At 38.6% G+C, this 25,539-nt stretch overlaps 1 long non-coding RNA gene across 1 annotated transcript in view; it reads left to right on the forward strand.

Moving 5' to 3' along the window:
- The window catches only part of LOC306667225, a 56,871-nt gene extending 33,910 nt beyond the window's left edge, over window positions 1-22,961 (forward strand). The window contains exon 3 of the long non-coding RNA XR_013765483.1: window positions 22,905-22,961. This is a non-coding gene — a long non-coding RNA (uncharacterized lncRNA). The remainder of the gene's footprint in view (window positions 1-22,904) is intronic.
- The last annotated feature ends 2,578 nt before the right edge of the window (window positions 22,962-25,539 follow it).

The raw sequence follows: 25,539 nt of genomic DNA on the forward strand, positions 1-25,539 counted from the left end.
ATAGACTTCTACATAGAAACCTGCTGTTTCAAAGAAATTCTCATCTTTTACCTTGTTATCCATGACAGTTATCAGGGAAAGGGTTCACTTTTTTTCACACCAAGGAGCTTTCATTGAGTTAAAAAAAAAAAAAACTGTTAAATGGGGACAACAGCCAAAATTCTTTGATAATAATAAAAATAACATTGGTGCCTAACAGTCTGACCATGTGCTAGGCACTAGTTACACATGTTAACTTGATTTTTTTCTTTTGGAAACTTCAATAAGAATCTCATTATTCTTTGAAATGCTCATTAGTATCTGTTTCTCAGATGAGAAAAAAACTGGAATCTGAGGTCTTATTCACAACTAGTAATATGCAAAAGTGACATGTACCATTGTGTTAGTCAGTTTTCATCACTGTGACCAAAATATCTGACCAGGGCAGCTTAGAGGAAGAAAGATTAGCTTTGCCTCATGGCTTCAGAGTATTCCTTCATGGCTGGCCCCCTCTAAGGCAGAAAGTCATGGCAGAAGGGTGTGGTGGAAGGAAACTACTCAGCTTATGGCAAGTGGAAAACAGAGAGGGAGGGAGAGCCAGGGACAAGATCTCATCCCCAAGGACATGTCCCCACTGACCTAATTCCTCCAGCCCTGCCCTACCTGCCCACACTTTCCATGTCTGCCCAGGAGTCCAGTCACCTGTCAGTGGTTTGATTATTCAACTGATGAGATCAGAACCCTCATGATCCAGTCACTTCCCAAAAGCCCACCTCTGAACCTTGCTACACTGAGAACCAAGCCTTCCACACATGAGCTTTGGTGGACACTCACATCCAAACCCTGTGCTGCTTGTGTTGCTTCCCTGAGACAAACACTGTTGAAGTTGATTTCAGTGCTCAAAGCCCAGACAGATTGGCTGTAGATATAACTCAGCAGGAAAACTTTACATTTCTTTTCATTGACCTAGCATCTTAGTTTAAAAGAGTTTCACCCTTGAAAGCACTAGTTCATTGTAACTCTATTCATAACACCATTTCAAATAGTATCAAGTGTGGCTTCAGAATTGTTAGTTGTAGCACATGATTGATATTGTATTTTTCAGTGGACTGCCATGGAGAATTTCATTTCTACAGCCAAGTAGTGTATAATTCTTCAAAATCCTTATCCTTAATGTATACTTCATTTAATATAATTTTATGTGACAAATTCTAACTTAGTACTTGGCATAAAAATATTGATGTGCAACATTAAAAAAAATAAAGGAATGCTACAAATCTTTTCCTCTATTCCTTCTATCAACAATGGTTTTTTATATCCCAAAAAGGAGCCCTATGATTATCTCAACTGATGCAGAGAAAGACATTTGACGAAAGTCAGCATTCGCTCATGTTAAAAAGACATACACACAAGTCTTTCTAACCAAAAAATATGTTCATTGCAATAACACGTTTTTTGCAGAAGAATTATATTCAAAGGAAGGAAAACATTCAGAATTATTAGAAAGGAAAAAAGAAGGGAAATTACATGATGGTAGCATGGATAGTTAAGGAGTGAGTGTGTGAAGAAGGAATGTGGTGGCCATGGTCCTATATGGTGGGTTAGGTCTGAAAATTTAAAATTACTTGATATGAGTTGAGGTGCTATCTAGGAGCCTGTGTCCTGAGTGGGAAGAGTGAATCTCAGCTGCAGTGATGACTGGTGGCAGGTCCTGGGGAGCTGTATATCTGCTTCTCTGTCTGTAGCATTGGAATCAAGATGTTCATGAAAACTAAAGTGTCTGAGACCACATGTGTGCAGTTACTGTGTGTTGGGGTTCTTGTGTGTTTTTTTTTTATTGTTGTTGTTGTTTTTGTTTACTTTTAGGCTTCAATTTGGAAAGAATTGAGTAAATCATGCTTTCTATTTCACTGCACATTATGATTACCGTCAGTTTATTTCATTGTTTAGGATTTCTTGGTTTTTCTCCTGTTCCCCTCAAGGATTCCCTTTCCATCACATAAGAAACCATCCTAACATATTTAATCTTTGTCAACATGTGCCTTGCAAAGTGTATATTCTTTACATGACTATCCTTTAAAGATATTTTTTACATGCCTATAAATGTAAGGTAGTCTTAAAAACTATAACTATAGTACCATTATTGTACCTAAAGTTAAAATAATTGCTTAATATGATAAAATACAATGTTTAGATTTTCTTCATTGTTTTAAAATATTTTTGTAGTTTGTTTTTTGAACAGGGATCCAAACAAGGATAGTATATTACAATTGGAGATATATATATATATATATATATATATACACACATATATATATATATATGTGTGTGTGTGTGTGTACCTATATAGTTTCTTTCAGTTTACATATAACTTTTTTTTTGTATCCATTTTTCTTTCTTTTTATTTTTCCTTTCCTCCTTCAACGTTTCTCCTGGAGAAACTTTGTCCTTTGTTCTGTAGCATTTCCAACAGTCTAAGCTCTTCACATGACATGTGTTGTGCAATTTGCATTGAGCTTTAGTTCTGTAATTTGTAGTTAAATCTAGAGCTGCATGCAAGGAGAACTGTTAAAAACATTTTGTAGGGGGGACCTTCTAAGATAGGTGTCATTACATCATGATATTTGTCTCTTGGGGTGTTCAGTCATTGATGATTATTGCTCACATGAATCTATTAGTGTATGCATGGCACTAATTCTAAAATCCTATCACTTCTGTGTGATCTGTTGCCTGGAATCCTTCTGTAAAGTATTTTCTTCTCATGGCAGAAGCTCCTTCCTATGAGCTATTAGGTGATACTGAGAAACACTTGATATAGGAAAGCAGGGCATGGCCTACTAATTCTTGTTTTATTTACTACTTATAAACTAGCGAGTTGGTTTCCTAGCTTGCTTTAACATAGGTAGAAGCTTTGGTTGTTGCTATTTTTTAATCTCACAGTTTTGAACTATACACGTCATCAATTTACTCTAGTTATTATCTTTAATTGCTGCTCAAAGTGTCCCATCTTTGGCCAGCTGGAACATTCAGCTTGCCTCTTGAATCCTCTTGCCATGAGCCCCATAGTCTTAGATAACCTTCTTCCTATTTCTAGAATGTGTTCTCAACTTATCCTGCACATTTTCTGCTGCAGACTTGGAATTTCTCCAGGGACCCTGTTTGTAAGAAAAATATTTGGAGACCACAATCTAGGCATCAAGGGGGGTATTTGTAGCTACTAAGTTGATTTGGTTGAAAAACTAGGACTTTTGTCTTTGGGGAAGATAACTTGAGTCATACTTCCCAAACTCAAGACCCCAGGGAAATAATATCTTTTGGTGAACAGAGTTTTAAAATTTTGATAAAATCTGGAACCAAACCAGGAGTAAATGAGAGATTTTCCTGTTTATGAATTGTATTTAAATTCTCTATTTAGTTATTAACACTTCACATTATTCAAATTTCTGTATGTTAGTACATACAACTCGCGTGGTATCTCTGTGTATTAAATTATATTTCTGTAATTACTAATAACTCTGAATGTCTCCTCCTGTGCCTCCTAATCTTTACTCATGTTTCTTATGTAGATGATGTCTTTTTTTAACTAATTTATGGGTGTTCCCTATATAATTTAAATATCAGTTTTGAACATTACAAAATGGCTTTTCTGATTTCTTCATCTGCCTGTTGGCACATCTTGATGCCCTTTGCTGAGAAGATCCAGTGATTCAGTTTTCAGGATGTTGGATGGTAGCACCATTTTCTGGGAGAGGAAGAGGGTGGGTGGGATGGGAACTGGGAGGTTCTTCGCTGTCGGTCAAAGATGACTGTTGAAACTTCCAGGAGAATTCTTGGATAGGGAATCAGATATGTGATTAGAACAAACATTGGATTTTGTCAGTTTTAACCTTTCAAGTTATTTTTGCTGTTTCTTGAAGATTTTTCTTTTCCTTGTTTTTTTAACCTGTAGTTTCATTTTTAAAGTGACCAACAAAATTTCTATTTAAGAGATTAGAATTAAAGATATTTTGAATTTCCTCATGGTGGAGGGTTTTTCTTTACATGTCTTTCTTCACAATTTAATTTTTCTTTTATCACAAATATTTCATCTGGTTATAATCATGGTTACCCAAGGAGATGTGAAGTCCAAACCTTCCTCATCCTCCCTCCTTTCTACCTACTTTGGTTGCTTTAAGGTCTGAATATATTTCTTGGACATTTTATTATTTTCTTCAGAAATGGGGATATTTCTCCATGTTGCATTTAGAATCTAAGAAAGAACTCAAGGTTACTTGCATCTTTAAATTCCATATGAAAATAAACTGTTTTGATGCAAATCTATAATACGCTAATGGAATTTCTCTATCAAGTATTTAATATTATAGTTTCAGAACCATCTTCCTTGGAAGGAAAATGCTCATGGGCATGTAAATGTGTATCCTCTTCAACTTGGAAAAAGTTTTACTTTGGCATTATTATGAATAAAAGGAAGCCTTAATTGCTGAATTTTTAAGTAGAAGTAGGTCACTTCCATACAATTCTTGTCAGGTTTGTGATATCAGAAGTTTATCCTTGACAACTGGGCTAGCAAAGAATAAAAAAAATATTTAAATCAGACATTAACATTAATATACTTTATCTCTTTTCCTTTTAGAAGACTCACAAAGATCATTAATTCTAGGTTCCTCTTTTTTACGGGGTTTATTTTCTGTTTTCATACAAATGAAAGCATTATTCTCGTTATACACAATTGTATATCTATCCGTAATTTGCCCTTTTAGGAACCATAACAAATTCATTAGCTTATGTACATATACTTCAAGTACATGTTTATATACTTTGAGGTATTGTAAATAATTAATAAAATTCTCATTAGGATATAAAAATAATTAGAACATATCCATGGTTTTAGATCTTAAACTATATTTATAGTTTGAGTTTGATCATTTAGGAAGAAATTATATTAGCTATTACATTTCTGCAACAGGAGAAGTGACCATCCTAGAGAAGCTAGAATAAAGAATCTTTCTTCTGGTGCAGCCTGCATTGCTTTGTTAAGGACTTATAAAAATGGCTGGTGATGCTTGCAGAGCATACATTTTAGAGGGAGAGAAAAATCTCATTGTCCTCTCTTTGTTCATCTGAGAGCTCAGGAGGCTCATACTAGCTGGACTTAGGATCTGCAGTGAGAAGTCTTGGCACATTTGTCTGGGAATCTCATCCGGGTACTCCTGTGCTGTCTGCCTTAATTCTCTCTTGCTTTTAACTCATCTCTCCTTGCTTTGTGATGCTGTTAGTTTTACACCTCCCCTGGCTAAGACTGCTCAGTGAGAAGCACCAGATGCATGTGCATTAACACATCTAATTGCAGTGGATGGTGAAGCTACTTCACTTCATTATAATGAGTCCAGAGAACTGGATTCCTGTGAGGTCACAAGGCACCATGTCCTCCTGTGTCACCATCTCCACACTGCCCTCTGCCACACATGCAGACATCTTCTACCTTAGAAGCTGTTCTGACATTTTTTTTTTCTTCATGTATACTATTTGACTACAGAAGTTTAGGTCAGGGTAGGAAAGTACTGAGAAGTGGCAGGTAGAAATGTGCTGCTTTTCTTTAAAACCATGTACGTGTGTGATTCCATGAATGGTGTGAACCCACATCGGGCACAACCAGAAGTGAAAAGTTGTACCCCATTTGTGTACAATGAATCAAATGCAGTCTGTAAAAATAAAAAGAGAATTTTGAGTAAACTAGGAATAAAAAAAAACATGTATCTTATATGTAATTTGTTATCTTTCCTTTCGAATTCTTGTTTTCATAAGTTACTTAACACTAATTTCACTGCTTATAATGAGAAATAAATCTGTGGTTGTCATTGAAATAGTGTGCAGTGTTCTCTCATACTGCTACCCTGGTGATTTATAAGAAAATAACTGTCACAGCCTCATGAAAATGTGAGGTCCCTATTGCCAGTTTTTTTTTTTTTTAAGTCCAGTCTGTCCCGCAGGAGACAGACCATATTAGAAGTCAAGTCAGAAGCAGAAGGCTGGTGGCTGAGAGGGATTAGCATGGTAGGAGCGAGGCGAGTCTAAGGTCTGGCAGCATTTTGGAGTGGCCAGATGCCCTCCCGGACCTGCCGGGACCTCCCTGCAGTGGGCAGGTGCACTTACACTTGGACATCTCCTGTCTGTGCCCCTCTCTTCCTCCTCCACAGGAGACTGGGTTTCACTAATGTCACTGAAATACTTGAAATTGGAGCTCCAGACATTCTCGTGCATTGCTAGTTAGAGGAGAGGGCCACGTGGAGGGATGGCAAACACCTCTCATCACAGTGTTTAGGACCAGGCCAGTGCTAGGATTATGCTGCACACTTCCCGTCTTGCTCCCCTCCAGGATCCTTTCATCATTAACATCTTCACCCTGCATTGAGGATGCCAACCTGGTTTGAACCATCTTCTGCACTTGGAAAGGACATGGGATATAAAAAGGGGCATAAAAATTGATTTTTACCTGGGCTGCTAAAATTCCCATATTCAGAGGACAACCTCACAGAATTCAAAAAAAGTAATAATTAAAGCACAATGGGTGATGTATTTAATGATCTCTCTTTACCTCAGTGAATTTGTTTTTCAGTTCCAATCTGTTTCACTTTGCGGCAGAGCTCTCAAATAAGACATTGTGGTTAGAGCACACGAAATATAGTTCAACAAGTCTATAAAAATTATTTTCAGTGAATTTTCTTATTCCATAATTTTATAGCTTTTATATTCATAATGAGCAGCTCTAATTTTTCAATGAAGGTAACTTTTAAAAGCCAAAGTTAGAATTCTGCATTGGATTGTGAAGTTATCTGTTAACCACTTTATTTTACTTGAAAATATGTTTTAACAGGAGGAAATACAGCTTTGCCTGTGTTTAAACTTGGAGAAGAGCTGCAGTCCTTTCAAAATGTTGAATTATTTAGAGTTAGGTCAGTGATGTCACCATAAATTAACTTATGGCAGGTAAAATTGGCTCCCTGTGAGTAACAGGTACAGAGGTAGGTGAACAGAAAGATTGTCACACCAAAGGAAATCATATTCTGGTTTCAAATTCACAAATTGCCCTTGAAACTTACCATGGAAACAAACCTTTCCATGTTACAGAAAGCCTTTTGCCCCTTTCAGCAGATAGTTAACAAAGTTATTTTTATGACAAAGTTCAGAACTAGCATAGATTAATCCATAGCATGCAGTTGCAGGTGTGTGCATTTATCTATCACATAGGAGTGACTGACTCGGGGCTTGTCATCCTGATGCCCTTGTAACAACGCATACCTCTTCTTTCAGAGTTCTCTGTTAACTGCTAATTCTGGTTGGCATTTCCTGTCTTCCCTTGAGTGTTTATTCTGTTTCTCAGTTGAGTTGCATGTTGAATTGCTTTAAAGATGTTTCTCATAATTTTCTGTTTTTACTGTGCCTTATCCCTGAGCATGCTTCTGCAGCTTTACCTTACATCTATTGAAACTTTTGGAGTTCTATACCTGGTAATTCCTATTTACAAATATTACATGAACTTTGAAAAAATACATATTTTTTATAAGAAATAATATTGGACAAAGTTTTAAGACAAAGTTTTAAAGATATCCAAGCTTCATAGTAACATGTAGCATTTGGCTAGAGTGGTCACAAGTTGGATCAATGGAAAGAAAATAAATTCTTCCATCTCTCAGCATTTGGCTCCCATCCTAACTTCAGATCCCTTCCATAGAAACTGTTACATCCCTGTGTTTTCTGTCTGCACATTTTAAAAATTCCATCTTTTGCTTATTCACATTCCATAGGAGATTCTTTCACGTTCATTTAACACTTCTGGACTGTTGACTTGATCAGTGGGGTAGCTTTTGTCTCCTCAGTCACTTAGGGACCCAGACTGTTTTCAGCTCTGCCATTTTCAGCATAAAGTTTTGAAGGATGCCTAGGGAACATCTCCATTTCAGATAGTTCAAAGAAAAATGTGTCATAAAAGGCCTTGAAGTAAGGTCTTCTCCATTGTCTGGGAGTTAGGAAATGGACAGGAGTTTCCTTTCCTGGAAGGCACATGTGGCCCAGCAGCTACAGTCAGAGCTACTCGGTTGCTGTGGTACTCCACTGTCACTCTCTCAAGTCCTTCTGATATCTGTAGGAACAAAACTAGAGAATTAATTGGAGATGTAAGGGAGTACTTCAGAGTAACAAATCTCTTTCATGGAAAATTCCAGAAATAATTTAAAAGTTTTACATAAATGTAGTTACAACATATTTTTACAACTGTTTTGCTTGCCTGTTATTGTTGTTAACATCTCATTGTGCCTAATTTATAAATGACACTTTATTATAGGTATATAAGAATAGGAAAAATCAGTAGTCATGTGCCACTTAATGACATCTTAGCCCACAGTTCAGTGCTTTTGTAAGATGATATTGTCCAGTTACAAGGCAGCTGTCTTTGTGTGAGCGTGGTCTAGGATCTTCATTCAACAGAGTCACCTAACAATGCACTTCTCAGAACACGTCTCTGTTGATAAGTGACACTTCTGAAGTACGACCCCTGATTTTAGGCCTCCCCTTGGGTGAGGTCTTGGAACATATCCTCCCAGGACAACTGGGGGCAATTGTAATGGGATTTTCCTTTCCAGTTGCATCTTCAGCTTTGGTTCTGGCTTTAGAGGATTTCCTCCACTCTCTATGATTAGGACTTGGTTCTTCTTCCCCTTTTCCTTCTCTGGCAGTCTCTGTGTATCTTCCTTGACCTGAGAAATTGCAGCATTACTTGCAGATCTAGTTCTGATTGACCTGACTCTTTCCCAGAGCCTACCACCCCAGCCCTGAACAACGCTCTACTGAACCCGTTCACATCCCATGGGCAGTTTGTCATGCTGCGTCAGAGCTGGGACTTCATGTCTTGCCATCTCCCTCCCTCCTTGCATCATGTGTTTCCCAAACAGAGACATGGTACTGTCTCACATGTCCTCATGTCAAGGAATAACTGGAAAGATGAACTTCAGTTACTCATTAAAAAAAAAAAAATAGAGTAACTCATCTTCCCATCCTTCCTGTACTCACAGTGGCTTTGAATTGCCATCTCTAGGGAGAGGGAAGACTAATGACAGTTCCAGAGACTTCTGTTGGTCTCCCCAACTTTTACCCCACAGGCGAGGAATCACTGTGGGTATTCTGACCACTCTCAAGAAGGTCCATCCTCATCATATGCTCAAGTACCGAATTTTCCATGGACTAGCAGACCTACTATGAGATGGACTAGGTCCAAATCCTTGTTCTCCACTCACACCCTCAATCTGAGGTGATGCCTTGGGTTCTGGGTCTTCATGTCAACTTTGATCCTTGTTCTACAATTCTTGTTCACATCTCTGCAATGTCTGGATATTCTCCTTTCCCTTTGAGATTCCAGGGGTTGCCTTAGTAAGTGCATGTAGACCTCTTTGGGGAAGGACTAGGAAATTATATGCTTGGGGGCTGTCACAGGGCCCTTCCTCCTGAAGACACATCCTCTCAGACATTGGTTTCAGTATTGAGAACTGCCTTATGGCCAGAAATTAGGCAAGAGATTGTGAGTTTCTTTTGTTGGTTGATTTCATTTGATTGTATGAATGAAGCAAAACTTTTGTTGCAATCCATTTATCTTATCCATTTCCAAGTCTTTTTGTGGTCTTTTGAATATGTCTCAGAAGAAATATGCATCTGCCATGAGTAAAATGCCAGATGTTAAAAATTTTTGAATATTCATGATTTACTAATAATTGGAATAAAGACTTTCCACAGCTTTGATATACTATTTCACTTGCCACTGTGTCATTGGCTTGTATCATAGTATGCCAAAATCATGCGCATTCTGCTCCTAGTAAGTATGGAATAACTGTGTCATGATAGTGATACACCATCCCTGCATAAGCAATAGCATTGCATTTGGATTTAAGAAATCAAAGTGAGGTTATCAAAATACCACTGACATTCAGGAACAGGACCTTTATTTTTTAATAATCTCAAAGGCTATTTTCTTAGAGACGACTATAAAAATTAAACCTAAGAGCACCTTTGGTGCATTGGTTTCTCTAAGTGCCAGCATTTGATGATGAAAAGGAAATGTTTTTCTCGTCCGGGTCTAGAGGAAGAAAGTGTGATCAGTGATTTAGAATCTGATTTATACCTTAAGAGAGTGGCTGTCACTCTCTGTGATTTCAGGGAAGCTGGGTATCAAGGAGCAATTTTCAAATAATTGAAAGCTAGTGCAGGGTTATGAATAAACCCTGAGAAGCTTTGACCTTCCCTGTCAAATGATAAGGCCATAAATACATTGGAAATTCTGCTTTGTTGTGAGTACCTGTTCTTTTCCATCATAGTAGGGTTTCTAGGATACCAAAAACGGGTAACAGCAAAACTAAAACAAAATTTATGGCATAAAAAATCAGAGAAGCAGCAAATACAAGGTGGAAAACACAGGATGCAGCCTCTCGTGTCTTACTTCTGAAACACGCCTGGTACCAGAGCATCCAATGTTGGAAACTTGATCATGTCCAAATCAAATTTAAAATAATAATGTGGTCACATCTTACCATTTATTTAAATGCAGAAAGCTTGTGTGACTGTCAGATGGGAAGAGAGATAGTTAACATATATTGTTTTTAATGCTTTTTTCCCACTATGCCAAATTCATGGTGAAATATGGTTCATTCTTGCTTTGGTATGATCCGTTTTGATAATCATATGCAGTATAGTGAGCATCAGTACTTAGAGAGGTACTAAGCATAAAGTGTTATGTTTAATGATTGCTTCATCTATCTTAATTTCATAACTGTTAGGGAACATTTTCTTCTACTTCACCATTACCTTTCCCAAGTGCATACAGTAGCTTAAGGAAAAATAAAGGGGGAAAATTCAGTCTAGGTAACCTCTAGAGACAGGGAGGAAAAAGTGGTAAGATTTTTTTTCCTTTATGAACAACAATGAAAACTTGTCAATCTTAAACTTTTTTAAAGCAATCCATACACTCTTTGAACAAAAATGTTTCTAAAATGTCCATTTTTCTGTTTTATGGACACTTAAAGGAGCAGAAAGGTCAGAGCTGGGAGTGGAGATGGCAGGGGGTGGTGCAGAGATCACACAGGACAGACAGAGGCACCTGGAAAGTGGCCTCCAGAGGTTAGGGTTGTCAGTCCCCTTTGACATGCTGTGTCCTTCAGAGTTCCTCTGTGTGTCAGGAACTCGTGGTTGGTGGAGTGCTTCAGGCAGAGATTCTCGGAAACTATTTGTCCTGCCTCAGTCTTCTGACTCTGGGCCCACTTGCACAGCTGGCCAGTTGGCTCTGGTTGCAGGTGGGGGTGCAGGTGGGATTGGGGACCCTGTGGCTCTCCATGTGGGTTCCCTACTGGCAGCTCCAGTGTCCTGGTGGCACAGTGACTGGCTTCCCCTAGATCAAGCTGGACCTTTTTTTCTTTTTCTTTTTTTTTTTTTTTTCCAATGATGTGACCTCAGAAGTCACACCAGCACTTCTGCAGTCTCCTGCTGGGGAATACAAGAGGCATAAATACAAAGAGGCAAGGTTTATTGCATATGCTCTCAGGGTCTGACTGCCAGAGAAACAGGAGGAAGAGGCTGATGGACACACAGGAACATCTGCATGACTGTGAATGGAGGGGTATGAAGGACCAAGGGGATCAGCCAAGCATGTACATCATGCAGACCTAAGTGCATGTGAGCTCTGGCCAATGGGGACTGCTGTCCTCCCTATAGTTACTTTAGCCCAACATGTCACAGCCAGCGTGTTTGACTATGCCATCATCACCATAATCTCTTTACCAGCACAGAAATGCAAACTAAGTAGCATTAAGACATATTTGTCCCCAAATCTTAACATAACTATTCCTCAAGGTAAAGAAATATGTAACCTCCTTTTCCTTCCCTACATCCCCCCGCAAATCCCACAGAATAGTATCACTCCTTTGCATTTCTGATGTCAGAGGCTCTTATTTCATCTAGCAGAGGTATGAAAATAAGACTGCTGTAAATATTAAGATGTTGGTTTACATAACTTGAAATGTGTGCTTACTCCAACATTTTGGCCAAGACACATAGATGGTATGCTATGAAGTACTACAGTAGGATCTCCTTATGGGTTACAAGTAGGGTGTGAGAAAACAAGAAAACATTGGATTATCAACTGGAAAGTCTGAGCAACCATAACTGAGAGAAAAAAATATTGAATGTGGTTGATTTGAGGTAAAAGATCAAGATGTAGAAAGTAGGCAGTTGAACATTCAAGACCAGAATTTGGAAGAAAGGTCTGGGTCAGAGATGCACTTTCAGGATTTGACAAAATCCTGATGACTGAGATCTCAGGGGCCTGGATATAGATAGATTATGGAGGAGGATGTAGCTGAGATTTAGGGCCTTCGTCCTGAAGTCCTGCAGCATTAGGGATCTGGAGAGAAGAGGAGGAGCTGGCAAAGGAGACGCAGGTTAAAAGAAAAACCCAGGAAAGCATAGTGTTCTGGAAGCACAGTAAAGATGGCGTTCCAAGGAGGAGGCGTTAATAACCCATTGCACATTCTGCAGGTAAGTTCAGTCAGGTGAGAACCAATGATTTGTCTTTAGATTTAGCAGTTGGAGGTCACTGGTTGTCTTGATGAGGCCAACTTAAAAGGGAGGCGGGGCGAAAGGAAAAGCTTATTTGGAATGACTCTAAGAGACCATTGGAGGGCAGTAATTGAAGACAGTGCATTTAGACAGGCCTTCCTAGGAATTTTAATGTGAAAAGGAACCAACAGGTGGGTGTAATGAGGTGGCAGCTGGCAGAAGTGGGGAGCAAAGACTAGCTATTGGATGCTACTGAGCTTAGGGTCCCACGTGATTATTTATTGTATTTGAACTGTTTGCCGAACACAATGCAATGCTGTGTAGATGAGAAAGTCAATGAGCCATGGTTCCTGTCCCTGAGTCCAAGCAGTGTGCCACAGTACCTGGCACAGACAGCTGCACGAAAAGAAAGGTAGTGGAGGTGGCATCTGAGCTGTCCTGGAACTTGATTCATCTGAATATTAATCCCATCTGCTTCTCATTAATATTTTTGGGGTAGAAACAGCATTCTTATTTGTTCCTGATTTATATGGTGATCTTAGTTTTTAAAAAATGCTTTTGATGTCTGTTTTCTTGATCTTAGCCTGGCTATTGATTTTGCTTTAATTACCCTTCTGGGAAACCCAGTAAATGTGCTTTGAAAACGTGAACAAATGTCCCACAGTCTTCTCTGCCTCTTATAGACAACCATTACCAGTGAACAATTAAATGAATGGAGATGTAGATAGAAAGGGAAATGTTGAAGATGGGTAGATGAGATCAAAACAGGAGGTGTTTGTTCCCTTAGTAATTCGTTCATTTCTGTTTAAGTATTACTAAGCATGAACTTTGAACAAATTTGCACAAAAGCCTAGAGATTGAATATAAGGAACAAAAAGATAAAAAGGAAGAATGGGAAGAAAGCAAAGGAATGAAATGAACCTCAGCAGCTTTCAAAATTAGAGGCCTACAAAGACGTGATAAGGTAGTGAAAAGACGGGGACTTTAAAATCAGAACATGCCTGTGTTCAGATCTCTGGTCTGGCAAGTACTAGTTGAGTGCTGTGAACAAGTGAATTACCAGTCGAGAGTAAGACCTTCACTTAGCAGTGCCTGTGTCACTGAAGGTCATTGTGAGCTCTGCAGTGCCCAGCAGAATTTGCTGACATAGCAGACGCTCAAAGTGGTCTCCTCACTGCTGGGCCCTGGAGGTTTGTGTCCCCCTAAAATTCATATGTTGAAATCCTAATCCCTGAAGTAATGATATTTGGGACTAGATTGGGTCATGAGGGTGGAAACCTCATGAAAAGGACTAGCATCCTCCTAAATGAGGCCTGAGAGAGTCCCCTTGCTGCTTCCACCATGTGAGAACAGAGTGAGAAGCTGCCTCATATGAAATAGACCGTGAGTCTGCATCAGATGATGAACCTGCCAGCAATTTGATCTTGGACTTCCTTGACTCTGGAACTGTGAGAATTAAATGTTTGTTGTTTATAATTGACCTGTTCTGTGGTATTTTGTTGTAGTTACTGAACAGTCTAACACTTTTCTCCATTTTATTTAATTATAGCAGTCTCATCATTATTCTTGGTAATAAAATTTGATAGTCATGCTAGTTGTGAAAGAAATACATGCAATATTGTTGTGTTTTTAACCTCCCTCAGGGGTCCTAACAATATGTCATGAGGATTACGAACATGCATGGAAAAAACAGTAAACACCTAACATTTAGTAAAATAGGCTGAACGTCAGTCCCACCATCTTGTCAGCCGGCAGTCACTGCCGAGGGTTTGTTTAGATGAGAAAGTAGAAAGCATAATTCTAGGAGTTCTGTCCCCTAACAGATCACCTCACCTCTACCTCCTCCCTCTACCTGTCTTAAGGACTTGCAGCCTTTGGATGACAGGAAAGAGAAGCTCCAGGGGCTTTGGTGAGCACTTGATCTGACAAAAGGGAAGAGCAGGTGGAGAGACAGCTATGTTTAGGGACACTGTGGGAAGCTGATGGCTATGGTAGGAGGCTCTGCAGAGCTCCTTTCCAGTAAGAAAGCTGGAGCAGTTAAGACAAGGAGGAAAATGCAAATGTATTCTGCAGTGCTGGCATTCCCAGTGACTGCTTTACCATTCAAGAGAAAACGTGGGAAATGAGTCCAGTGGATTGAATCTGATAGAAATTTTACCTAAGATATTGCTGGCATTGAAAAATAAAAATAAAAACCCCTTGTGCTACCATAGAAATAGGTTCAGTTTATATTGAGAATTCCAAAATAATAAGTTTAAGATTGCATTTTGGATACGGCACCAGAGATGAGGCCTCAGAAGGTCTTAAACTTTTCTAAAAATAATGAACAAAGTGAAGGAAATAGAAAGTAATTTGGTAAAAACTAAAGCTTCTATATCATGGAGACATGATTCTCCCTGAAATATCTTAATGTTTAATGAAAGTATACTATAAAAATGTTTAAATTTAAAAAGTTTCTTTTTCTCTCTCCTAATATTTCACATTAGTCTAATGAAGGATAATCACACTTATTTTCTTTTTACAAATTACTAGGGCAAGGTGACTAGATTTAAAAAAAAAATAGAAAAGCATACAAATAAAGCCTATATTCAAATTAAACATGATAAAAGAAGTATACCTAAATCAACATTTATAATATAAATGTCTAAAGCTCTGTTCTTGGAACATTGCACATCTTATGATATTTAGTGCTGAGAATAATTCAGTGAGACAGTAGTCTAGCTTCTATTTTTCATAAAAGTACATAATGTAATATATACATTTACATAAAAATGTATACAGTACATGCATTTTAACTGTGCTTTGAGAACTGTTGATTGAGGATTCGTAAGTATTGATTGTATTTATTTGGTCCTAGTGTACTGACTAGGACAAACAAACATCCTCTGGACACAGAGCACCAGGTCTCCCTTGTGAGCCAAGTCATCTGGACCCTCACTCATCTACTCAAATCTTGAAAACGATGACTTCCCATAGCATGCTGACGCACTTTCATGTTGACATACTTTTCCCTTTTACTCTAATCAATTAACCAATCAGATATTTATTAGACATATAATTATGTGTTCCTTCCACTGTGCTGTATATCTAACAGGGAAAAAAAAAGACTCTTTATATTATCACATGATTATCTCAATAGATGCAGAAAAAGCATTTGACAAAATACAGCATCCATTCATGTTTAAAACACTGTAAAAACTAGGGATAAAAGGAACATACTCTCAACATTGTAAAAGCTATGTATGACAATCCCAAGCCCAACATGTTTCTAAATGAAAAAAAAAAACTGAAAGCATTCCCTCTAAAAATTGGAAAAAGGCAGGGATGCCTTCTTTTACCACTTCTATTGAACATGTTCTTTGAAACTATCCAGAACAATTAGGCAAAAGAAAGAAATTAAAGCGTTTCAATGGGAAAAGAAGAACTCAAACTATCCCTATTTGCTTTTGACATGATCCTATATTCACAAGGCCCAAAAAACTCCACCAAAAAACATCTAGAACTCATAAATGATTTTGGCAAAGTAGCAGGATACAAAGTTAACACACATAAATCAATTGCATTATTATACAACAATGATGAATCAGCTGAAAGAGAAATTAGAAAAAGCTATCCCATTCAAAATAGCCTCAAAAAAAAAAAAAAGAATACTTGGGAATGAATCTAACAAAAGAGGTGAAATACCTCTACAATGAAAACTACAGAACAGCACAAAAAGAAATTGAAGAAGACCTTAGAAGATGGAAAGACCTCCCATGTTCTTGGAGAGGCAGAATTAATATTGCCAAAATGGCAATACTACCCAAAGTGCTATACAGATTCAATGTAATTCCCATCAAAATTCCAATGATGTTTTTCATAGAAGTAGAAAAAGCAGTCATGAAATTCATTTGGAAAATTAAGAGACTCAGAATAGCCAAAGCAATCCTTAGTGAGGAAAGTGAAGCAGGAGGCATCACAATACCACATGTTAAATTATACTACAGAGTTATAGTAACAAAAACAGCATGGTATTGGCACCAAAACAGGCATGAAGACCAGTGGAACAGAATAGAAGACACAGAGACAAACCCTTGTAAATACAATTACCTCATACTAGACAAAGGCCCCAAAAACATACATTGGAGACCAGAAATCCTCTTCAACAAATTGTGCTGGGAAAACTGGAAATCCACATGGAGCCAAATGAAATTTAACACCTATCTTTCATTCTGTACAAAACTCAACCCAGAGTTGATCAAAGACCTAGGAATTGGATCAGAAACTCTGCACATACTCGAAGGCCCAACACTCCATGTCAGCTTAGGAACTGACTTACTCAATAAGACACCTAAAGTATAAGAAGTAAAATCAAAAATCACTAAGTGAGATGGCATCAAACTAAAAATCATCTTTACAGCAAAGGAAATAATCAGGAGTATGAAGAAAGAGAGCCTACTGAATGGGAGAAGATTTTTGCCACCCTCACCTCAGGGAAAGTGTGAATTTTCAGGATGTGTGAAGAACTCAAAAAACTTAACACCAAATGCAAATAATCCAGTTAATTAATGAGCAAAGGAACTACACAGACAGCTCTTAGAAGAAGAAATGCAAACAGTGAACAAATATTTGAAAAAATGTTCATCATCTCTAGTGACTAGAGATGCAAATCAAAACAATACTGAGATTTAATCTCACTCCAGTCAGAATGGCAATTATCAAGAATACAAGCAACAATGAATGTTGGTGAGGATGTGGGGAAAAAGGTTCACTCATACTTTGCTGGTGGGACTGAAAATTAGTGCAACCACTCTACTCTGGAAAACAGTATGCAGATTCCTCAAAAAAAAAAAAAAAACTAGGAATGGAATCAGACATGTGCCAACATGTCTGTAATTGCAGGGGCTTGGGAGGCTGAGGTGGAAGGATCTCAAGTTCAAAGCCAGCCTCAGAAAAAGCAAGGCACCAAGCAACTCAGTGAGACCCTGTCTCTAAATAAAATCCAAAATAGGGCTGGGGATGTGGCTCAGTGATTGAGTGCCCCTGAGTTCAATCCCTGGTACAAAAGATAAAAATCAAACAAACAAACAAAAACCAACTAGGAATGGACCCACTGTTTGACCCAGTTATCTCACTCCTTGGCATATACTCAAAGGACTTAAAATCAGCAAACTTCAGTGACACAGCCACATCAATGGAGTGCAATTCACAGTAGCTAAGCTGTGGAGCCAATCCAGGTGCCTTTCAACAGATGAATAGATAAAGAAAATGTGGTTTATATACATAATGGAATATTACTCATCTGGAAAGAAAAATGGTTTTATGAAATTCACTGATAAATGGATGGATCTGGAGACTATGCTCTAAGTAAAGTAAACCAATCACTCAAAACCACAGATCAAATATGCTTTCTGGTATGTGGATGCTAATCCACAACAAGGATGGGGGAGACTAGAAGTTCAGTGGATTAAGAAAAGGGGCATGGGGAATGAAGGGTTAGGGATGGGGGATAGGAATAGGAAAGGCAGTGGAATGAATCTGACATAACTTTCCCATGTTCATATATGAATACACCACAGTGAATCTCACCATCATGTACATCCACAAGACGGGGACCCTAATTAGAATAAGACGTATTCTCATCTTTTAGAAGTATATCAAAATGGTTTCTACTGTTATGTATAACTAAAAAGAACAAATAAAGTCTCCTTGCTTTCAAAGAATTTTTTTTATTATTGTGGATACAATGTGAATCCATCTGAGAGATGCAGGACAGTAGCAAAATCATCCATTTTGTGGCTCAAATGATTAAACATTGTAGCAGTTAGAAGAACATAATCTGCATACATGGAAGGATAATGGAGAAGCAGGGTGTTCCCTGTGCTTTGGGGTTTGTCCAGATTAAGGCTGCAGCAGTAGAGTAGGAATAGACAGGAGGATGTGGGCATCCTGATCCTATTCCACACTAAGGAAAAGAGCATTCATCTGAAGTAATTCCAAAACTCTTGAGATCACTCTGACTTAAAATACATATTTCCTGTCCTGTTGGGAATGCTTACTTTGGGGACAAATACTGTCTTCAGAAGTCATCATTTAAAATGTCAGCATCTTTTGGAGGGTTCAAGTATAAGTTTTTGACAATTCGGTGTGAGAGCGCTCAGCAGATTAATTTCTCTGTTTTGAATAAAGGAAAGCAGAAAGGTAGGGCTGAACACATCCTAAAAAAGCACAAATACAGAGATGATACAAAGCAAAGTGTGGACTTCAGCTTCATCAATTTTATTTTGAAATAGTCCAGTGGTAGGAGGTTAATCAAAATTTTAGCCTCTCCTAATAGTATTTTATTGTCTCTAACAATAGTAGTTTATTTCGTAAATATTTTTCACTTTTTTAACTTAGCTGTCTGTAAGAAGGTTTTCTTTGGGATGACACTTAAGTATTAATTGCCTAATAGGGGAATATGTCTAAATTAATATCAGAACATATGTGATTCCAGCATGACAGTTTTGAATGATTTTCAAAACAAAGATCCAGTGTAAGTTGTTTATTTTAAGACATATCATTGAAGTGTTCTGGCCATGAAAATATTAAGCCAAAACCTCATTTTGCAGACAATGTTTGCAAAGTAACTGCTATTCCAAGTCAACATTTCCTCAAGTGGCGTCACAAACAGCAGCTCACAGGGGAAAGTGTGAGGTCCTTCTTGAGGGGTGCAGGGAACTTCAGCAGCAGGTGAGTCTGGACAACACTCATTCAGGAAAACAGGCTTTTGGTTTTTGTGTGTTTGTTTGTTTTTGCTACAAAACTACCTGGAGCACAGATGTGCTGACAGACATTGCAACTTCCAAGAGGACAACCCGGGGAGCAATTTTTCCAATCTTCTCTGTCCTTGGCAGTTGTGTTCTGTGCAGAACACTTTGGAAAATTATCTGACATGATCTGAAACTCTAAAAAGCTATCTAAAGATAAGATATTAATGCATTTTCAGAAGGAAATACCCTAGATCATCCCCTCTCCCCCCTCCCCCCCCACATACCTTATAGGCATCTACTTAGCATGTATGTATGTATGCCTCATATAAACAGATGTAGCATTGATTCACTACAGGCTCTTTCAAATAAGCCCCCCAAACTACTATTTTGAATTCTACATTTATGGTGCAGAATCAAAGAAAATATACAAATCTTGTGTCTGAAGTTTTATAACTGTAAGTTCATTGGGGTAACCATTTCTCTTGTGACTACTTTTCATCCTGTGAGCAATCCCAGCATGAAAATATGCCAGCACAAGTTTGTCTTGGTACACAAGAAGTAACCTCTTCTGGGAAATTGAATGCAGATCCTTCTGTCTTCTTCTTTCACATTTTATCCTGCAGGCTGTTTAATTTCTTGCAGTGTTTGTTGACATATTGTTAAAGTACCTGAACAAACTAACAGAAGATGAGCTACCCAAGGTTAGCCTTGTGGTGGTCCATTCTGCAGGACCATTCCATGTGTGTGGCTCTGTGTGCCTGCAGTTTTAGCTCCAGTTAGCTACAGGGTGTAGGTTGAGTGCTAGGTGAAATTCGAGGAAGGGCTGTCTACTTTATGAACTCTCATTGGCACACACTCCTTGAATTTTCTACACTAACTAGGAAGTATCCTTATGGTCTCCCGTGTTTGGTGCTTGTGGATGATCTTGTTAATTTGCTATGTATTTTGTGAGATCTTAAGGGATCTTAGCATGAATGTTAGTGTAGTTATTGGATTTAGGGACTCAGATGTGAGCAATTCATATGCCTCTATATTTGGTATTATTCAAAGGCAAAATATAGGTAAGCTTTAATTTTTTTCCCTGTTATAGTCATTTGCAAAGATGAGGTATAATACAGAACAAAATGAGAGATTTCTTTGCCCTTCATAGGCATCCACTTGGATATACCTGTGCTCTAGCTTGGAATTGAAACATAGGATAAGTGCCCCCAGGGCACTGCTCTTGTCAGCATGATAGTAAGCAGTCTCCAGACCCTGTGCTGCATGAGCACATCTTGTTACCTTTGACTAAATCAGAACTTCACACCTTATGGATCTTTTTAGATACGTTCCAATAATCACAGAGAAGTGTCTGTGATTGATTTTTATTCCTTCTTTACTCTGTGGATCTGCCTTTGACTTAAGGAGTTATTTTAGCTCAGAACAGAGGACAGAACAAGAACCTGTGCCATGATTCATGAGAGTGGATGGAAGCAGATGATTAGTTCACGTGCCTCTAGTCTTCAGTGATGGCATGAATCCTGAGGAAGTTCTGTAACTTCAGGCTTGTGCCTGCCTATGTCAAGGCACATACAGGCCAGACCTGTTAGGAATTGAGAAATCCAAGGAATAAACGGAGTTCCTTTATGTAGTTATTCACTTTTTTAAAAACTGTCATATAGGTTTAAGGTTAGAGGAGGAAAGCACAATGCTGCTTGCTGTCTTTTAACCACAAAGGCAAAATTTTCATATTTATAAATACAAAGACCATTCACAAATGGCAAAGCATCTTTGGGGAACAAGAGAAAAAAATGTTAATTGATTGTAGGCTAAGACCTATCTGCAACTTCTCAAGTCCACATACGAGTTTATTCCCAGACTGATAATTTTAAGTTCTGTTGATTCTAAAATAATGAAAAAAGTTGCGAATACAAAGCAAAGCTACATGAGAAGGCTTACTACTCTGTGATTTAAATCAGTGATTTTATAACGGCCATTTCTCTCCCTGGGAAAATAAAACTTAACATGTATATGTGCTGTTTCCTTTGCTTTATATGATGTAAGTTGAAATTTCTGTTAGGAAATTAATATCCACCAGTTGAAAAATAATTCCTTCTTTCCTTCATCAAACATACCAAACATACCAGTGTATCAGCTAACCATTGCCACACTGTTAAGCAGACCAAAAATAGGGAAGAAAATCATCAGTTAAGAAACAGGAATTAACTGTAATACACTAAAGGTAAGACAAGCCAGTAAGATAGGAATCCCTCTCTGATAAATAAGGAAGTCACTCTAACAACAGGTCTGGTTGTCAGAAATGTCACCAGCAGAGGCACAGGGATCTGGGCCCATGCACACTCCTGCGTTCCTACTTCCAGCTCTCAGGCCAGCCAGTGCCCAGGAGGCTGGGATTACCTGTGACCCCTCCTGTAAAGTGGTGCTCTCTCATGGGGTCCCAGGATGGGAACTTTTGAGCAGGAAACTGGACCAGAATTCACCTTCCCCAAAACGTCACCAACACCTGCTCCTTCACCGCTGAAACCAAAGTCATTCTAAGGAGATCGGAATTACTAGGAGCCCCTGCCCGCACCTCCTTTTAGCATACAGGAGGCTTCGTTACTCTTTGTGAACTGGTTCATGCACACTGTGGTTGACATGGAGGGAGGATCACTTGTGTTGCATTTAGTATTTGTATCTTCAGAGAAGTACAGCTAGGGTGGAGAATGTAAGGATTGACAAAACTCAAGTTCACAGGGGTAACTGTTCAGCCTAGATCAGTTTAGGGGAGACCTCCAAGCAAAACAGTAAGGGCTCAAGCCTGGCACACAAAACAAAAACAAAAACAAAAACAAAACTGTTTCCCGGGGAAAAGACAGAAAAGTTTGTACCAGCTTCCAAGAAGTGGCTGTGTGTTCATCTTGGGTGGCGCTGTATCTGGTGTAGGTTTCAGACCCTGACCCTTTGATGTTGGTCCTATACAAAGGTGAAAAACCATAATTGTGGGGCATTTTTTAAATGAGTAGACTTTAGTTTGGGGGTGAGCAGATGAGACATGGTATTCCTCCCCATCCCCATTATCTGCCTTAATATGTTTCATTTGTTACAAGGGATGAACTGATATTGACATGTTAATATTATCCAAAGCCATCATTGACATTAAGGTTCACTCTACTGTTCAGTACTTCTGTGGATCTTGAGGAATGAATAATGTCAGGTGTTCACCATTAGAGTTTCACACAGAATGGTCTCACTGCCCTAAAAATGCCCTTGTTCTACCCATTCATTGCTACCTCGGTCCCCTTAAGCGAACGTCTGACCCCGGACATCTTCCCTGTGGCCTTGGCCTGCAGATCTCTTCCTCTCCCTTTTCAGAGTCAATGCCTCCAGGTCCCATCAGGAGCCCCCACATGTGTGACAAGCGCTCTTGAAAAATCCCTGTTAGGATTAATCCACGTGAAAGTTCCTGGGATCACTCAGCATCTACCTGATGACTGTGTTGTTAAGATGAAGGAGGATGGGCCCTCGAAGGGCTGGGGTGTGCGCTGCCACGTCTGCAGTGCCCACGAAGCTCCTTTCCTGCCTCTCATCTTCCTGCTGACCACTCCTCCTCTCCTGCAGGGAAGGCACAGGCTGCTGGTAGGCACTGGGATGGAAGGAAGTTGGTGCAGCCAGGTTACAACCACAGGCCTGAAGTGGAACCTCAGTAAGTAAGACCCTTCCATAGAGGAAAGTTTTCTTTTTTGGTGTCTGTTTTGCTGTCTAGGAGTGCAATTCCTGGGTTCTAAGATGTCTTGTCATGTAAGCCACAGAGGAGCCACCTGTTTTGCAAAGTGTCTGCACCATTTTACATTCTGACCAGTAATACACAAGCTTGCCAGCTTCTTAAATCCTCAACCATACTTGTTATTATCTGTTTGTTTTCATTTAGTTTGTTTTGCTTGGTTTGATTATAACCATCCTGGTGGCTGTGAAGGTGCTGTTCTACTGGGTTTTGATTTGCCTTTCCCTGATGACTAATGGCATCAAATGTCCTCTCTTGTCCTTATGAGACTTTTGTATGTATTCCTTAGAGAAACGCCTATCCAGGTCTTTTGATCAGATATAAATTAGATTGTTGTTTTGCACTGAGTTGTAACTCCTTCATGTATTCTAGATAAGATTCCTTTTTCAGATGAGTGACTTGCAAACATTTTTTATTTTTTTTATTGTAAACAAATGGGATACATGTTGTTTCTCTGTTTGTACATGGAGTAAAGGCATACCATTTGTGTAATCATAAATTTACATAGGGTAATGTTGTTTGATTCATTCTGTTATTTTTCCCTTCCCCCCACCCCTCCCACACCTCTTTTCCCTCTATACAGTCCTTCCTTCCTCCATTCTTGCCACCCTCCTTAACCCTAACCCTAAACCTAACCCTAACCCTAACACTAACCGCTCCCACCCCCCATTATGTGTCATGATCCACTTATCAGCGAGACCATTCATCCAATGGTTTTCTGAGACTGGCTTATCTCACTTAGCATGATATCCTCCAATTTCATCCATTTGCCAGCAAATGCCATAATTTTATCATTCTTTTGACTGAGAAATATTCTATTGTATATATATGCCACAATTTCTTTATCCATCCATCAATTGAAGGACATCTAGGTTGGTTCCACAATCTGGCTATGGTGAATAGAGCAGCTATGAACATTGATGTGGCTGTATCTCTGTAGTATGCTGATTTTAAGTCCTTTGGGTATAGGCCAAGGTTTGGGATAGCTCGGTGAAATGGTAGTTCCATTCCAAGCTTTCTGAGGAATCTCCATACTGCTTTCCAGAGTGGCTGCACTAATTTGCAACTGCACCAGCAATGTATGAGTGTACCTTTTTTCCCACATCCTCACCAACAGCTATTGTTCCTTGTGTTCTTGATAATCTCCATTCTAATTGGAGTGAGATGGAATCTTAGGGTAGTTTTGATTTGCATTTCTCTTATTACTAGAGATGTTGAACATTTCTTCATATATCTGTTGATTGCTTGCAGATCTTCTGTGAAGTGTCTGGTCTGTTCATTTCCTTAGCCCATTTGTTGATTGGATTATTTGTATTCTTGGTGTAGAGTTTTTTGAGTTCTTTATAGATTCTGGAAATTAGCGCTCTATCTGAAGTATGATTGGCAAAGATATTCTCCCAGTCTGTAGGCTCTCTCTTCACATTACTGATAGTTTCCTTTGCTGAGAGAAAGCTTTTTAGTTTGAATCTATCCCAGTTGTTGATTCTTGCTTTTATTTGTTGTGCTATGGGAGTCCTGTTAAGGAAGTCTGCTCCTAAGCCAACAAATTGAAGATTTGGACCTAATTGTTCTTCTATAAGATGCAGGGTCTCTGGTCTGATTCCGAGGTCCTTGATCCATTTTGATTGAGTTTTGTGCAGGGTGAGAGAGAGGGGTTTAATTTCATTCTGTTGCATATGGTTTTCCAGTTTTCCCAGCACCATTTGTTGAAGAGGCTATCTTTTCTCCATTGCATATTTTTGGCACCTTTGTCTAGTATGAGAAAATTGTATTTATTTAGGTTTGTGTCCATGTCCTCTATTCTGTACCATTGATCTACCTGTCTATTTTGGTGCCAATACCATGCTGTTTTTGTTACTATTGCTTTGTAGTAGAGTTGAAGATCTGGTATTGCGATGCCCCCTGCTTCGCTCTTTCTACCGAGGATTGCTTTAGCTATTCTGGGTTTCTTGTTCTACCAGATGAATTTCAAAATTGCTTGCTCTATTTCTGTAAGGTACATCATTGGGATTTTAATTGGAATTGCATTGAATCTGTATAGCACTTGATTTTAACTATATCCTGTCTTCTACTACTTTTGGTGTTCGTCTGCTCATCTTTTCCTAGGGCTTTGAGCTGTAGTGTTAAGTTGTTTATGTGTTGATTTTTACTTCTTTTTTTGAATGCACCCCATGAAATAAATCTTACTCTAAATACTGCTTTCATAGTGTCCCAGAGATTTTGATATTATGTCTTTGTTCTCATTTACTTCTAAGATTTTTTTAATTTCCCTCCCGATGTCTTCTGTTATCCATTCATCATATAATAGCATATTATTTAATCTCCAGCTACTGGAGAAGTTTCTGTTTTTATTCTGTCATTGATTTCTAATTTCAATCCATTATGATCTGATAGAATACAAGGTAGTATCTCTATCTTCTTGTGTTTGCTAACTGTGGCTTTGTGGCATAAAATATGGTCTATTTTAGAGAA

This window comes from Sciurus vulgaris, assembly GCF_902686455.1.
Source record: "Sciurus vulgaris genome assembly, chromosome: 8".
NCBI lineage: Eukaryota > Metazoa > Chordata > Mammalia > Rodentia > Sciuridae > Sciurus > Sciurus vulgaris.